Here is a 6,427-nt window from a genome sequence, read left to right on the forward strand (position 1 = left end):
AAAAAAAAAAAAAAAAAAAAAAAAAAAAAAAAAAAAGAGATCATATGGCCAGAGAAGAAGCATGAGAGAGGGAGAGAAAGTGCCAGGCTCTTTTTAACCAGCTCTTTTGGGAATTAATAGAGTGAGAATTCACCCTGAGGGAAGATATTAATCTATGCACAAGAAATTTGCCCTATGACCCAAACACCTCCCTCTAGGCTCTACCTCCCAACACGGCTGTACTGGGAATCTAATTTCAACATGAGTTTTGAAGGGCCATCATATCCAAACTATAGCATGCAGAAATAGAAATCTTTGCTCAGGGAGGTGGGAGAGAAAAGATGTATGTCATCTCAAAATCACTGTGCTTCAGGAAATGCCATAATCACTCACACAGACAAGGTAGGTATATGCAAAATAAAAATGGTAAAGTACTAGAGAGCTCTAGGTTTAGTGCCAAGTTCTGGATGCATTCCCCAGGAGAGCTTAGAACCTGAAATGTCTACACGCTGTTAGAATTTTCTCAGGGCAATTGAAAGTATGAGCTATTTACATCCATCCCCCCTTTAAAAAAGACAAGACACAACAGAGTTTTTACTACCAAGGCTCTAATTGCTATCAGATGCGAGGACTTGTTATAATAAATGTATTTTGAGATAACTCCTTTTCTTCATCTTAATAACTAAAAATTAACATTTATCCCTACCAGCTTTTTAAAATTTTATCATTACGGATATCATATTCTACCATAATTTTAGTGTATTCCATATACCTTTTCTCTCAGATGTTCTGTTTTAACCCTGCTTTCTCTACCCACTTCTTACAAGGCCACCTGGTAGAGGTCATGAGGAGCTATCCATNAGATAACTCCTTTTCTTCATCTTAATAACTAAAAATTAACATTTATCCCTACCAGCTTTTTTAAATTTTATCATTATGGATATCATATTCTACCATAATTTTAGTGTATTCCATATACCTTTTCTCTCAGATGTTCTGTTTTAATCCTGCTTTCTCTACCCACTTCTTACAAGGCCACCTGGTAGAGGTCATGAGGAGCTATCCATCACCTAGGTGTGAAGAATGCGGCTGCAGGTTTGTCAGGGAGGAGCCTACTCTCATAGGACTTACCACTTGGCAGGGAATTTTTTCAAACCTACTCGTTTGTCACAGTTAAAGCACCTTGAGATAACTTAGACTTGTGTTGTTTATATCCTTCTGTTTTCTTTTAACACTTAAAGGGGGACATACTGAAAGCCTAAATATACAAGTGCATCAATATGAGGAAATGAAGTGTCACCCTTGGTAAAACAGCAGCACAAGTCAGTTTAAAATAGAAGCCTGATGTAAAAATATTTTCTAACGTTGCCTTTTATATGAATTCACACAAAGTACGTCACATTCTACAGCAAGATGTGTGCTTAATTTTTACATGATGTTGGCTTAAAATGCAACTATTTTTGGATATTGCCTTGCCCTTCAATATTTTTAAAGAGTATAAAGAGAGGTTTTACTTTAAATGATATAAAACATCTTCAGTGTTTTGAAAGATAATTCCTACCATCACTGGCTATCTCTCATTATTTGTCTTTTTCAGAAATATTTTCTCAACGATATATAAAAAAAAGTAAAAGATCCAATCCAATACACTGCAAGCACTGGAAGTTTAATAGCTGTGCAGAAATCTTGTCACTGATATTCAGAATACCAGTTTTACTGCTGTATAAACATAAGCTCACATTTAAAGAGTTTTTCTGTTTAGCAGGATGTGTATTATGTAAGGTGGTGGCTAGAGGGAGCTCTTTTGTATTAGGAGCAATTTTCTAAGAGAAATAAAAGCTATGCTTAAAAGAAATAAAGCTGATTTTTAAAAAAATTAAAGGCAACAGATGAAAGGATGATGCATACCCCAAATTTGATTAAAAGTTTGTCTTCTTGTTTTTTTTTTCTTTGCATATAAAGAACAGATAAAGACAAAACCAAGTCAAGGTCAGCATTTTCAAATGACAAGAACCAAGTTCTGATGCAGCCCATACCTCATATTTATTTTCTAGAAGTTTCTAGTCAGGTTATACGAGCTTAAAGGCTTGCTCTCAAGAGTACATAGGCTCTCCTTGGATAAAAGGGAAAGAGGAAAGAGACTAGACCTTCTGTTTGAAAGGACAGTGTTCTCCTAGGGTGGCTGGAGAACTCATGGAACTTTATGATGCTTTTGCCAGACAAATCCTCCCTTTGGCTCCAGCAGCAGAACCTTGAACCTGTTCTGTCACCTGCTCACCCTCTTCTTTTTTTTTTTTTTTAACTGCTGTGTGGGAAAGTGAAAGGCACATGTGAGAGAGAAACTCTTACAAAAAAGGGATAAGGAGGGAAAAAAGCTTATCCTTTTACCAATTAAGTTTGCTTACTTTTGCGTTTTCTGTCTCAGACCACCGGGTGTCTGGAATTAATATATTTGGGGCCAAATCCACTTCAACACAGCCACAGTTTTGGCACGCTGGGCTTTCGCTGTGTGGTTTGGTGTGCCTTTGGCCTCTTCTATCTGCTGGTCAGGTAGTTAGTTCTCTTTAACCATGAAATTTGTGGGCTCAATTCCTAAGCCTTTTCCTCACTCTTGCCATAGCATAGAAATTGGAGCATTAATATTTATTTAAATATCAGAATCCTTAAGCTTCGGAAAAATTTGTGGAGTTTCAATGTCCCTGCGCTGGTGGTATATGCTTGAGAAGACTGCTGGGGACGTACGCCAGAGGACAGTTTCAACTTAATAATAAAACCATTGGTGTCACTGAGCCCATCCCTGGTATGAACTTTTAACTGCAAGTCTAGAGGTCTTGACCACACACTAGGCCTGCTATAAACCTGAGGTAGGCTCTGAGGGTGTGGTCTGTACTTTGCAGACTCCCGTGTCCGGGTTAGAAAAACAGGCGGCAGCTTTCACAGAATGTTATAGACCTTTTTAAAATTAACCTCTGCTTAAAGTTAAAGGCTGATATTTTTATTATTTTTTTATGCTGCACATTTCAAATATTAGCCAAGGCACTGATATGTAGAAAAAAGTTACACTTTATGGCAAAGAAAGAATAAACTTAAAAATCAACAACAACAACAAAACAGCTTCAGATACGTATTTGGGGATCGAGAACACCCATCAGTAGTAATCTAATGAAGCATCCCACTGGTGTTCACAATGTGGCCTTTGCATAACTGGAACCCATGAAGGTGTTCCAGGTGGTCTGGGGGCAAGCCCAAATGCAAGTTACACACACATAACAGCATATTTTTATAAATGTATTTTCCACTGCAGATCTGAGCCTATGCTGGAAAGCACAAAAATGAACTTTAAAGAAAGTCTAACCACAATAATCTATGTTAGAGCCAAGCAATAACACCACAAAATGGTATTGAAGCCTTTGTGATATCATAGAAAGAAATACACTTGGATGGGTAGGTATTCCTCAGGGTATTATGCCTTGCCTAAGTGACCTGGGAAACCACACCAGAGCAGTGGAACCAGCATAATTTTCCCAAGGTCTCTCGCACATGAATGTTTATCTCAGAGAAAAGCTCACATTTTCCAAAGTCTGGGGCTTTTTTTTCTATACTCTTAATATACACTTATAAGTGAATTAAAAATTTTGAGCATACAGTATTCAAAATTTATCTCTTGGAAGAATGTTGTCCAAACTTAGGAGTAAGCAGAAATTAAGTGTTTTGAGTTAGGGTAGACACAAATTTATGTAAACATAAATGTCATTTGGGATTATGCATACACTTATAGTATACATATCCATGCTAAATTTGAAGATGACTTTAGGATGAAGCCTGCTGCGCAGTGGTGGTATTCAGTAAATAAATGTACCTATTGTTATTTAGTGGATATTCAGGGTGGGGTGTATTAGTCCATTTCTCTTGCTTATAACAAAATACCTGGAACTGGGTATTTCAGAAAGAAAATGAAATTTATTGCTTACAGTTTCAGAGGCTAGGAAGTCCAAAGTTCAGGGAACACATCTGAAAGAAGGCTTTCATTAGTAGTGACTTCAGGACATTACCTCGCGAAATGGTGGAGCAGAGAAAGAAGAGAGAAACAGTTCCTCATGCATTGTCCTTTTAAAGCCCTCAGAACCATGCCCATAACCACCATTTTTAATCCATTCATGAAGCCATGGTCCTACAATCTAATCACATCTTCAAGGCCCCACCTTTCAATTACCATAATAGGATTTCCCACTCTCCACATTTACAGTGAGGATTAAACTTCAGTGAGGTTGGGGAGGCATCCAGTCTACATCAGGTGGGTGGGGTGGAAGCTGTGTTCTATTATATCGAAGGTAGGTTCCTGCTGGATTACTTCCTATTTACATATATTTTGAGTTAGACAGGGTAGGGGGAAATTGGTGGAGAAACATTTATGGGACAAATAGTATGTAGCAAATACAATACTACTAGCTTTACAGAAATTACCTCATTTAATGGTCCCAATAAAAATATAGGCCAGAAATTATTATTTTCATCCAATAGATAAGTAAACAGAAGCTCAGAGAGATTAAGTAATTCATCTATAGTCACGCATCAGTAGAAGTAATATGTAAACATTAACCCCTGTAATAATGCTTGGGTATCAAGGATATTTCCCTATCTCTCTTTTTAATCTGCCATCCATACTGAGCTTTTTCACAGATCTGACCTAATTCTTGCCTGTTGCTGTCTCTTATCTAAATAGTAGAGATTATGGCCCATGCACCAATATTACATGGAATTTGACCATCAGCTTTATTTTGACTGCCCCCTCCCCTTAATAGAAATTTGGGGAGTGCACTTTTGACTGTATCTGAAAGCCTGACCTAGAATAGTTCCTTTTACCTGGTTGAGAATGACCTGTTTATTCGGAGATTGAAAGCTGAATTGTCATTTGGGGTTCATCAAGATCTTTGGGAGTCTGTTGAGTGAGACAGTCCTAGATGAATATTGTGCCTCCTGCAAGTCTAGCTAACTATGACAAGAATGCAAGGCCCTGGCNGCTAGGGAAAAGCCTTTGGCAGCCTTCCACCCACCCACATAGAAGGCAGTAGCACCACCATGACTGGGAGGCCCTACACTGCTTCCACAGAGGTGGCCCACAACAGCTACCACCACAGCTTCTAACCACTGCAAGGATGGCTTGCTGCCACAGTAGCAGCCATGACCACAATGCAGGTGGCCCACTGCATATTCAACTGCATTGACACAAGGAGAGTCACCAGAGGAGCCTGAAAAGAGAGGAGGAAGTGTTTCTCCTCAAAGTCCATTACAGAGTAACAGAAGAAGCAACTAACCTACAAGAGAATCAGAAAACAATGTAGAAATACTAGAAATAGAAAAAGTGAACAAACAAATAATAACACCATCAAAGGAAAGTAGTAATTCTCAAGTACCAGATCCTACATATTAAGACACCCTTGAAATGACTGAAAAGGAATTTCAAGTAACTGTCATAAGGAAACTCAAAGAGGTAAGAGAAGACTCATTTGGACAATGCAATGAAGTGAGAAAAAATGTCCAGGATGTGAAGGAGAAAACTTACAAAGAGATTAATACCTTTGAAAAAAGGATGTAGAAGAACTCCCAGAACTGAAGGATTCATTCAATAAAATAAAAAACATAACCAAGAGCTGAAGCAGCAGATTAGAGCAAGCAGAAGACAGAATTTCTGATCTCAAAGACTGTCTTTAGGAAATAACACAGGCAGACAATAAAAAGTAAAAAAATAATTCTAAAAAATGAAGAAAGTCTAAGAGAACTAGCAGACAATCTTAAGTGTGCAAACCCTGAATCATGGATTTTCCAGAAGGGGAAGAGAAAGGTAAAGGCATTGACAATCTACTCAGTGATGGAAAATATCCCAGATATAGGGAAAGACAAAGACCTTCAGATCCAGGAAGCTGAAAGATCCCCACACAGGTTCAATCCAAAAATATCCTCTCTGAGACACATTATAGTCAAACTGGCAAAGCTCCAAGACAAAGAAAGAATCCTAAAAGCAGCAAGAAAAAAGTCAAGTCACTTATAAGAGAAGCCCCATCAGACTAGCAGTAGACTTCTCAACTGAAATTCTACAGGAGAGAAGATAATGTGATAACATATTAAAAATACTAAAAGAAAAATAACTGCCAGCCAAGAAAATACCCAGCAAGGCTATCCTTCAGAAATGAGGGAGAAATAGTGTACTTCCCAGATAAGCAAATACTGTGGGAGTTCATCATCACACAATCATTCCTGCAATTTCCAGGGAGTTTTACATCTGTAATCTGTAAAAGAATAATCACTACAACAAATACATGAGTAAAAACAAAACCCACTAGAAAAATATAAATGCAGATGAGAAATAAAAAAGAAACTAAATCTTACCACCTCACAAAGACAACAAACATTGAAGATGAGTAATAAAAAGGGAAGAAAGGAACAAAAG

Source organism: Galeopterus variegatus, unplaced genomic scaffold, assembly GCF_000696425.1.
Source record: "Galeopterus variegatus unplaced genomic scaffold, G_variegatus-3.0.2 Scaffold3541, whole genome shotgun sequence".
Taxonomy (NCBI): Eukaryota; Metazoa; Chordata; class Mammalia; order Dermoptera; family Cynocephalidae; genus Galeopterus; species Galeopterus variegatus.